Source organism: Crinia signifera, chromosome 2 (assembly GCF_055691185.1).
Source record: "Crinia signifera chromosome 2, ASM5569118v1, whole genome shotgun sequence".
In the NCBI taxonomy this organism is placed as follows: Eukaryota; Metazoa; Chordata; class Amphibia; order Anura; family Myobatrachidae; genus Crinia; species Crinia signifera.
In genome coordinates this window covers 337,994,575-338,006,254 of record NC_139218.1, presented here as the reverse complement: position 1 = coordinate 338,006,254, position 11,680 = coordinate 337,994,575, and positions in this window count along the sequence as shown.

Sequence of the window (11,680 nt, the reverse complement as noted above, 5' to 3'; positions counted from 1 at the left end):
CGGGGGCTGCGGTGCTATAGTTACGCCCCTGTTAATAGTGCTGCCTGTACACATGTTCACATCAGTTGCTGACATTAGTAGTGCTGCCTGTACACATGTTCACATCAGTTGCCGACATAGTATACTTATACTTTAGTCTCCTGGAAGCTCAGCCTCTCCTGTGTCTTCAGTGACAGTCTTGCTCCCTCATAGCCCCGCCCCCTCCGTCCGTGTAGTCCCGCCCCTTTTCACGTGTGTAACCCCGCCCCTTTTCATCCGTACTGCTTGTGCTGACTGTCACCTGTTTAAGTGCCTGGAGTAGGGATGGCCATCGTTGCCATCGATGGCAATTCTGCAACTGGTCATCGATAGTGCTTAACTATGCAATGGATGACCATCGATATTTTTACATATCGATGGTCATCGATTGTGTTTGATTGATTGGCCTGTGGGCCAATCAAAACTCAGGGGGCGGGGCTTCGCGGGTGTCAAGGGCGGAGCTATGCTATGTGTCCCGGCACTTTGAAACATCGTTTTGCTATTCCATCGATAGAGTGAAACCATCTGTTTCTCCCCCATCGATGGCAAAAGTATTCGACATCGGCCATGAACCATTGATGATTTTGAATCATCGATGGTCGATGGCCATCCCTAGCCTGGAGGGAGCTCTGTGCCTCTGGCGCTGCTGCGTGCCCTGCAGTGTGACAGGCGCAGCAGCAGCCGGCAGCCACAGAGACAGCAGGGGATGCAGAGCAGGGACAGCGCCTCTCCTGCCCAGCGCCTACCTGCTTTGAATCCTCTGCTGAGCGGGTAGCGCCGGCCCTGAGTGGAGCCCAGGGTGAAGACTTCCTTTGATGCTTTCCATATAATTAATTCATATATTTAATTTGCAGTATATTGATACATGGTGCAGGCAATGCATGGTGGCTTCATTCACATTGAACCTCTGACCTTTGCCCTTTTTTTTTAACCAAGATTTCATATTTCTACATAATAGTATATTAAGTACTTGGGGAATTAGTATTTAACCAAAACATTCCATACACTACATTACTACACATACTGTACAGTACATCAATGACCTCTCTATACCCCTACACCACAAGACTGACCTCTATATATCACTCCACCATATCGCCCCCTCTATACCCACCACATTACTAACCCCTCTATTCTCTACATTATTTGATTGACCCCTTTATACCCACCACTTCTGACCCACTATACTGCACATTATTGACCCACTATACTGCACAATCTGTACTTGATACTACAATACTACATTACTGGCCGTTGTATACTCTACACTACTGACACATTAATACCCCTAGGATAGAAGGTGGGGGTAGAGGTATGCGCTAAAACCCAATGTGTGTTGTTTCTGCTGAGTACGGGTATACTACAAATACCTTAGGAGTGGTTGTATGTTTGGTCAAAGGGGTGTACTCTGCGCCACAATACACATGTGCCAATAAATACAATGTACTACTTGATAATTTCAAAGTAAATCTGCTTTATTTAGAAAAAAAATTTTTTAGTATAATTTAAAAATCTATAATGGGGGGCATTTACAGTACGATTAGTACGGTGTGCTCAATAAAAATTAAATATGCTAATACCGGTATACACACTGGGGTGGGTTTAGACAAAACAAGACAAATAAATAGGGAACATGAATATAAACAGTCCAAAGTTGCTCCTCCTTTATAGGTAGTGGATGGTAAAGTCTTTTTAGGGATTGCTTTTCCCCTTTATAAGTCAGTAAACTGGTATTTCCTATATCGTGATGCTTTCTTATATAGCGCAGCATATTCCTTTGCACTTTACAATTGTAAACAACAGTGATTAAACAAACTGGGTAGTAACAAACCAGCATAACGGCAGGAGGGCCCTGCTCGCAAGCTTACGATCTATAAATGACTACACTTATCACTACACTACATCATTGACCCCTCTCTACCCTACACTACTGACACCATTGCATCTGCCACTACATTATTCACCCCCCTATGTCCTACACTACATTATAGACCACTTGAAACCCTACAGTACATCGCTGACCCCTCTATAACTTGTAATACTTACCCATGTATACCCTACACTGCATAACTGCCCCCTCTAAAACGTATACTACTTACCCCTCTATACTCTCAACACTGTTATTTTGATGCAGTTGGTGCTATATAGTCCTGTACCTCTCGAGCAGCAGCTGCAGCGCCCACCAGGGACCTCCCCAACATCTTTGTGCTGGGTCAGTACATCTCCAAACCAATCATGGGGCCTGTATATATATGGGTGTTCTATGAGGGGAAATAGAGCTGTAGGAGAGACCAGGGGGCAGATTGGTGTGGGATTGACCAGTGACAGCAGCAGCTGCACAGACCAAGAGTTGAAGGGGATGGGCAGAATGCAGTGGAGTCTGAGGGGTCGGGCTTACTGTGTAGTGCTCAGGTAGATGGCCCTGTTAGTCCCCTTGAGCCACCTCTGCCTATGAGGCTGCATGTCATGTAGGAAATAGAGGGGCCCCGGCAGATGTTGGAGATATCTGCTGCAGTCCCTCCATGTTACATTCAGTCGATGATTGATATTTTCAGGTCGCAGGAGATAACCTGCAAATATAACTTGCTAAATTCTGGCTAATAACTAGTGTTCTGTTGTGAGTCTATGTACATTCCAGTTTTGATGTAACAACAGATGTCTGCTTGATTATAGAATTTTAGATCAAAGAAATATATTCATCTTTATCTTTAGCTCCTTAGAATTCCGTAAGAGTGATACAGTACTTCAATTATTTGTTACTCATTATAAATTGAATGAAAGCCATAATAATTGTTGTTTTGTCTATCTTAGATTGGGTGATTGGCAACACCCGCCACTGTTATAGAATCCTAGCAAAGTTTTAATGAAGCTATATCTGCCTAAGTATGCCATTTGTAATTGTTATCGTATTCTTTCTTATTCCATTGATCCTAATTGTTTTAAATTGAGTTTATATAAATCTTTGGGATTGCGGTATTTTTTCCTATGTCATAGATTCTATTTAGTGCTCGATACATATTAAAGTAAATCATCCTAAAATGCCATGCTGAAATCCATCCCATATTAGTTTGGCTTTAAAGAGAGTCCCCATGCTAGAGTGCTGAGGTTGAGCAGGAGGGAACTTAACACTTCGAGTTTCAACGTTGCTGTGAGTCATCCTCAAAATATATGCTAAAATTGCCAGTGAGGCTCACGGTGACTGCTTTTTTTAAATTGGAGAATTATGATAGATGATTAATTATTGTTTAAATAGTTGATTGCTGCTGCTAATGCTGTTATTGGTACTTAGTGAATAAAGTTAGTTACAAGTTGCAGGCTAGTATCCATTATTGTAGCTGGTCATGTAGAAACGTAAAATTAGACCTGTGATTGGTCTACAGCTGGGCTGGGCAACACTGGCCCTCCAGATGTTGAAGAACTACACATCCCAGCATGCCTTGCATCAATTTCAGCATGGCCACATAGCAAAACTAATGCAAAGCATCCTGGGATGTGTAGTTCATCAACATCTGGAGGGCCGGTGTTGCCCAGCCCTGGTCTACAGTATATACTGTACATGATGTGACTAGTTTTAGGGGTATGGTTTCATATAAAAAATGAATGGATATGTTTAATTAAAGATTTCATAGGCAGGACAGTATGCACCTGTGGATATTTATAAGACCCTGCTGACCTGAACAAAATGCAACTGAAACAGAACTGTACAAAGGGCTGACTGATACCCATGATGAGGATCACTGTGGCTGATCACTAGGGTTAATGCAGCGTGAATGATCAATAGATATAGCTTACAGTATTGTTTTTCAGCTATTCTCTCTGCTTTGCCCCTTGCAAATTAGCTGACATATGTTTTTTTGCGGGTGGGTGCTCAAGCCTGTTGAAAGGAGGTGTGGCCTTCTGGAAAGGGGCATGTCATTTGTGGAGGGGGTGTGGCCCTGCAATTGGGTTTACATCTGGTGCCTGGTGAAATCACAAGAGCTGAAACAAGCGCTAGTGGTGCCCTAAACAATCCCACCCCTTAGCAGACCGCTCGTGGGGTCAACATCTGAATAAACTGGATTTTGGTACAATTAATCTATGAAGCTCCACAAAAAAATTAGTATGGCAGTACATTGGCAGCCACTGAGATAGTACTGTCCTTAGTTGTTTTCTGTGATCTGTAATATACAGTAGGCTGCAGAGTGTAATGCACCCTTACTGAAATACTGATCACTGTGCACTGCAGTATCTGCTGTCAAAACACGAGCAGTGCTGCAGCTTCCAGACTGTTCCCCAATGGGAGTGCTTAGCAATACACGTCCTGTTTCTCCACCCTTCTTGCTACATGACGTCATGACGCAAGCATGTCGGCCCAGACCCTCAATGCACCTTTGGGAATGGGTGAAGGTTGCCAGGGTCAGATTTTCTGGGGCCCATCCACGGGCCCATTTGCACCTGTCGGGCTCATGGGTGCTCAACATTTCCCATGGATGCTTGGAAGCAGCCACTGAATCGGTGCCTATTGTCCCAGCCTTCACAGATACCCCACTCCTAACACAGTTCTGTATTAGCTCTGTTCTGTTCCATTAAGTGCAAGTAAAGGGGACAGCAACAAATGTTGTCCATTGTTTGTCACGGACGCCAGCTGATGGCCTGACAGTTGGGATTCCGATGGCCAGTACTTCGACATCGGAATCCAGGCTCTTTAAATGCCAGACAGTTGGGATCCTGGCTGACAGGGTCTATTCTCCCTCATGGAGGTCCAGGACCCCCTTGGAGGTACAATAGAAACTGTGGTTAGGGAAGCCACAGGCGGTCGGGATTCCAATATCAGTATACTGATCAACGGCCCGCCATGCCAAACAGTAACCATTCGGAAGGATTTATGTATGGCCAGAGCAGTAACTGTTTTTTTTTTCTTTTTGTTTACTGTATGCCAGTGGTTCCCAAACTTTATTGAATCACAGCCTCCTAAAGCATTAACATTTTTTTCCTGGCACCACCTAAGATAAAGTGTTTTATTGATACATTTGGAAATAAAGGTATTCAAGTAAATGGTGCCTACCTGCCATTCTTAGGGTCAGTAATATGGCGGTGTTTCTTATTTTCCACATGTTTTATCTATAACATTGACCATAAATAATTTGATTTGGTCATCCAACCCGAGGCACCCCTACAAGAGCCTCACTGAACCCCAGTTTGGGAACCACTGCTGTCCTAAATCAATCTTACTTTTTAATATGATTAACAAACAGACTAGATAGAATAAATGGCATGGAGATTATAGTAGAAAAAAATACTTAGAAATCAATAAACATTTTGCAATGATTAATTTGGTAAATGGATGCATGGTAATTTCATGTCAGAGAGATGGTTTGGTCAAAACATATTTCTTGATTAACCAATCATATTTCTACCATATTTCATGATATTTTTGCCATAGTGGGTGAGTATTCTGATCCCCTGTTAGGAGAGCCTTGGATATCTTACAGATAATTTGTATACTATTGTACACCCTAGCTCACTGAAAAGCTTAACCCTTTCAGGTCCAACGTCTAGTCAGACTCAACAGCCCTAGCGCTAGTTGCATATCCAATGGTGAGTCACTTTAAAATAAGAACATTAACATCGCCAAACAACAATGTGTACCATTTGTGAATAAATAATTTAAAAAATTACAGATAATTTAAACATTTAAATTAGAATGTTTGAATTGCAACTGGACTGCCAATTGGACTGCAAAGGGTTAAATTCCTCCTCACGTCCTCAAGATGCGATTATGTCATCTTGGCGGATACTGTATCAGCCATAGAGTCCTAGAATGATTCCCTGTATTGGCTGCCCCTGTTCTGTATGTGGCTTGTACATGCACTGACTGGCACATGTGCACAGTGGCCACTTCCCTAGAAACATACCTCATATCACATGGCCAATCCAGTCCAGGTATCACAAGCGGAGTCAGATAGGAGGAGACAGAAGCCAAGACATGGGTAAAAGAGGGCGAGAGAGAATAGGGTACAATAGGAAAGAGAGTATAGGGGCAGAAAGAGTGGGAGAGAGAGAGAGAATAAAACCCAGGCAAAATAAAGAGAAGAATATAACCTCAATGCACTCTAATGGTCCAGGTTTTAAGTATATCCATGCACAGATGTTTGAGTAATTAATTATGTCACATGTGGCCAAGAATGGATATGCTTGGACAGTTATAGTACCTTGTGGACCACATTTGGGACCCTCTACCTTATCATCAGGGGTTAAAGTGAGGGGGAACAGGGTGGAACTGAGTTCCACCACCTCTAATGGTAGGGGGAACGGAGTTCCACCTCTACCACAGTCCTAAACAGTAATTCCAATAGAAAATCTTGTCCCAGCGGCTTCTTCTTCTGGCACGGCGTATGTAAGGTAAAATTAAGATGAACAACTGAGGAGAGTATGTGTATAAGGGGCATTACTGTGTGATTTGATATGAATCAAGGGCACTACATGCGGTGTAATGTGTATACAATTGTGCTACCATGTGTTGTGGGACCATTATCCCTTTTTGGACACAAATTCCCTTGCGCTTATCTAGGCTCTGCTTAATAGGGGGAGGGGGGGGGGGTGTTAGGGGGGAATGGAGTTCCACTACCTCTCCAGGACCACTTTAAGCCCTGCTTATCATCATACTATAAAGTTAAATGTAATGCATGGCCTCCTACATACAGATGGAGAGCGCTCTTTAGTTTTGCCTTAACCCAAATTGCTGCTATATTTAGTTGCTATATCCCAACAATCACCCTGATCCCAAGAAATAGGACTTATGCATCCACCCCATTGTGTAATGGTAATAATTGCTATCACATAAAAAAATACAAAGGTGAATATTTGCGAAAGGCCGTCTCAATTGCTGTGTATGCTTCAGAGATTAAAATGAACGTTCACTAGCTCAGGATTTTGTATAAGATTTTTAAATGTTAGCAAACGTGCAAATTAGCACCTGAAACAAGACATTGATTTATATTGATTCAAAACGATTAAGATAGACCTTTAGTAATTATACCCCCCGGGCTTCCTAGTCTGATATCAGGCATTATGTCAATTTGTCATATTGGAAAACTGCTGGGAGGATTTTTCACTTCATATTCAATTTCAATATGCAAAGAAAATAATTCTATCACTACATCATATTTACACTTTAGGCCCCCATACACTTTGCGATTTGGGCCTGATTACACCTGATTCCGGGGGTTTGGGAAGAGAAACCTGGTGAAATCGGGCCAAATCGCATGTGTATGACATTCGATCCGATGCGTTGTCCCATGCACAACGGGCTGGAGTCGGAGGCCAGACATGCAGAACATACGATAAATTGGAATTGGACCCATCAGCGGCACATCGTATTACGTCTGATTCCATCTGTAGCGGATCACTAGCTCCCATTCACTATTACAGGACTTTCATCGGGCTGCTCCCACCCTATGGAATGCCCTTCCACTCACAATAATACTCTCCGCTAGCCTCCAAACTTTCAAGCGTTCCCTGAATACCATACCTCCCAACAGTCCCGATTTCAGCGGGACTGTCCCGATTATAAGGGCCTGTCCCGCTGTCCCTCCCGCGGCCGGCAGTGTCCCGCGGTGAGGGGGGGCTGTTGGGAGTCCCCCCTGTCTGCTGCTAAGCAGCGGGGAATAAACGCTGGGGGCATGGCTAGAGGCTCACAGAGCCTCTGGGTCATGCCCCCATAGCGGCAAAAAGGGGGCGTGACCTCGCGGGAGAGCCGCGAGTATAGGCCACGCCCCCAAAATTAGGCCACACCCCCGAAAATTCCGGCGCGCATCAGCGTTTTCCCGCCTGCTCCTCGATCAAAGTTGGGAGGTATGGAATACTCACCTCTTTAGGCAAGCCTATCATATTTAAGTTCTACACGCATAACCCTCTGAGGCACTTATGTATTATATAGCTTCCCTTCTAGACTTGTAACTTGGTGGGACTGTTATGCTATTACTGGTGCCTGTCCTTGTGTTTCCCTCCTATGTCCTTATAGATTGTAAGTTTACAGCAGGGCCCGCCTACCTCCAAGTCTGTCTGTTGTCACCCAGTTTGTTTTATCACTGTCTACTATTGTAAAGCTCAACGGAATCTGCTGCGCTATATAAGAAACTGTAAATAAATAAAAATAAACAAATAGTAGCAGGCACACATCTATCTGCAGGTTCAACCTCCAGGCGGTGGGCAGGAGATTAAAAAAAAAAAAAAAAACATTCAAAAGAGTGAGCAGCCACTGATTGGCTGAGAAAGCTCTCTCAGCCAATCAATGGCTGACCATTCATTTAGTTTTTTTTTTTTATTCTCCTGCCCCCTCTGCTGCTGCAGTTTCCTTGGAGTCTTTACAATTTATCACATATCAGGTTCCAAATCACATGTGCGCCTTCCAGGCAGTGTCAGACTGGGGCATGAAGGGCCCACCAGGGAAATGCACTCACAGGGGCCCATGAAGGGACGTGGTCTTTTTGAAGGGGTGTGGCCACCTGACCAGAGAGGAATGGCTATACACTATGCGATTTTTGGCCAATTTCATCCGATTTCGGCACTTTGGACCAATAATCGGGCGAAATCGGCCCAAAATCGCAGGTGTGTGACATCTGATCAGTAAATCTCCCAGCCTGATAATAATGCACATAGGTCCCACAGATAATAATACAGCAAATAGCCCCCCCCCCCCCCCCCAGATAATACAGCACATGGGTCCTCCACACACAGATAATAGTACAGCACGTAGGTCCCCGTACATATAATACAGCACATAGGTCCTCCCCACACAGATAATAGTATAGCACATAGCCCCCCCCCCACATTTAATACAGCACATGGGTCCTCCCCACACAGATGATAGTACAGCACATAGGTCCCTCCACTCAGTTAATAGTACAGCACATGGGTCCTCCCCACACAGATAATAGTACAGCACATAGGTCCCCCCACTCAGATAATAGTACAGCACATGGGTCCTCCCCACACAGATAATAGTACAGCACATGGGTCCTCCCCACACAGATAATAGTACAGCACATGGGTCCTCCCCACACAGATAATAGTACAGCACATGGGTCCTCCCCACACGGATAATAGTACAGCACATGGGTCCTCCCCACACAGATAATAGTACAGCACATGGGTCCTCCCCACACAGATAATAGTACAGCACATAAACCCTCTCCTATAAAATACAGCACATAGTAGGTCCCCCCACTTAGTATACACAGCACCCTCCATAACACCACTCGGTATACACAGCACCCTCCATAACACCACTCGGTATACACAGCACCCTCCATAACACCACTCAGTATGCACAGAACCCTTCATACAGTACCACAATACCAGACAGTATGCTCAACACCCACCATAACACTAATTAGTAAGCACAGCACCCCCCATAATACCACGCAGTATACACAGTACTCTCCATAATAATCTGTAATTTTAATGGGTACCTGCAAATATTTAGAATACACCAGCTGACCTATGAAGGGATCTCCTTGACCTTCCAGGCAGGCAGTGCGGGTGGGAGCTTGGTCATGTGCATCCAAGACCAGATTCCAGAGTGACTTATCTCCAGCAGAGCACTGGAAGGGTGTAATGCAGCATCAAGTTCTTCTTCCCGGCCCCGCCCAGACAGTAAAGCGTGGGCAGGTCCACGTCCACTGGAAGGATCACCTGACGGCTGACGTCATGACTCAGCCCACACTGTGCAGCCGCCTAGTGATGCCCAGCAGCGGCAGCTGTCAATCAGACATCAAGCAGCAGTGCCAGCCTCAGCTGATGCTTTATGCCGGCCCCGCCGCCTCCACCGCCGGGGTCAGTCATCCGCGACCGCATTGGATGCCACTGACTGACTACCCGGCAGCGACTTCCCGGGCCAGCGGCATTGTCAGGTGTCAGCCACAGCAGGCCCCTCCCCTCTTTAAAAGTGGGAGGGGTTTAGACTGAATGGGGCCCACCGGGGAATCTCCCGGTCCCCCTGCCAGGCCAGTCCGAGCCTGTGTGTACACATACCCTAAACACACACACATCTATATATACCGTATATTCAGGGGAGCCAGAAAGGTTTTATGTTGGGGGGGCCAAGATATAATCTTAATTTGGCACCCATTAAATTGCTATATGCCCCCCCTCCCATCTCCCAGAGAGAATGGTGGGAGATAGTGACACAGGGGAGAGGTAAGGCAATGGGTGACAATGGGTGACAGTGAGGCAATGGGTGACAGTGAGAGGGCAATGGGTGTAGCCAGGGAATGGGACACACAAGGAGAAAGTGGGTGATGCCAGGGGTAAGCAGAGGGGGAAGTATAGAGGAAGATGGTGAGAAGCAGTCATTGTCAGGTAGAGATAGTAGGAAATGGAGAGGCAGTGGGTGAGTGGGAGAGGCAAAGGGTGATGGTAGAGGGGGACAGGGAGAGACAGAGGGTGATGTGGTTGGAAATATATGGTGTGTGAGATATAGTGGGCGACAGAAAGGAAGTGGGTGACAGGGCGAAGGAAAGGGTGACACCGAGATAGCGTATGACAGGGAGTTAGTGGGTGCCCGATAAAGCAGTGGGTGATGGGTAAGGGTGACATGGTGATAGCGGGTGACACGGAGAGGGAAAGGGTGACATGGAGAGGGTAAGGGAGACAGAGAGGGTAAGGGTGACACAGAGACGTTAAGGGTGAAAAGGAGAGGGTAAGGGTGACAACAGGGGGGTAATGGTGACAAGGAGATAGTGGGTGACATGGAGATGGTAAGGGTGACACAAAGAGGAAAGGGATGACAGGGAGCTAGAGAATACACTTTCCCTCTCCATGTTACCCACTAAGTTCAACCTCTTCTCTCATCAGCAGCTAACAGCCCCCCCCCCCCCCTCCACGCTACAGGCTTCCTACATGTGTCCCGCTTTTGGCTCGCTGCAGCATTTGGGCTGACTTTCTCCTCATGACTGGCCCGACTGGGAGTCCCTCGGAGCTCTTTGGAGTGTCAGTCCACCTCCTCCAGAGCCTGCGCTGACGGCTGCTGGAAGCGGAGCTGGTGACAGGAGTCGGACAGCCATCAATCAGTAGCAGCAGTACTGATGGCGTTGGGGGCAGCAAGGTGAGCTGGAGCAGGAAAGATGCCCCGTAGAGGGAGGTGGGTGCCGGGCAGGGGGCACTGGGGCACCGGGGACTGAAGTACAGCACAAGCAGTGGTGTCTCTTCAGCAGGACATAATGGTGGCAGCGGCGGAGCGGCACCTCTCTGATGTCCCACGCCCCAACATTAATACTGTACATCCGAGGTGCAGGGAGAACCAGGCCAGGGATAATAAAGCCTTCCATTGCGCCATGCTGCAGACGGGAGTAAAGGTGGGGTTTCCTTGGGGACTGATTGTGCAGCCGTCGGCTCCATAGTGCCCCTAACTGCCACGAACCCTTACCAGCAGCGTTGACCCAGCTGCTGGCCGATTGCTGGAGTAGCAATATAGTAAATGTAAATGTTGGATAGATCAAAAGGGTGTCCTCCATTGGCCGGCGCCCTAGGCAGTTGTCTAAAGCTGCCTAGTGGTAGTGCCGGCCCTGTGTTCAGAAGGCTGTATATATTGATATGCACAGAAGTCCAGCTGTCGGGATGTCAGCGGTCAGAAAACCAACTGCAGCATCCCGATCTGGATAAGGGGCTGGGTGAGAATATG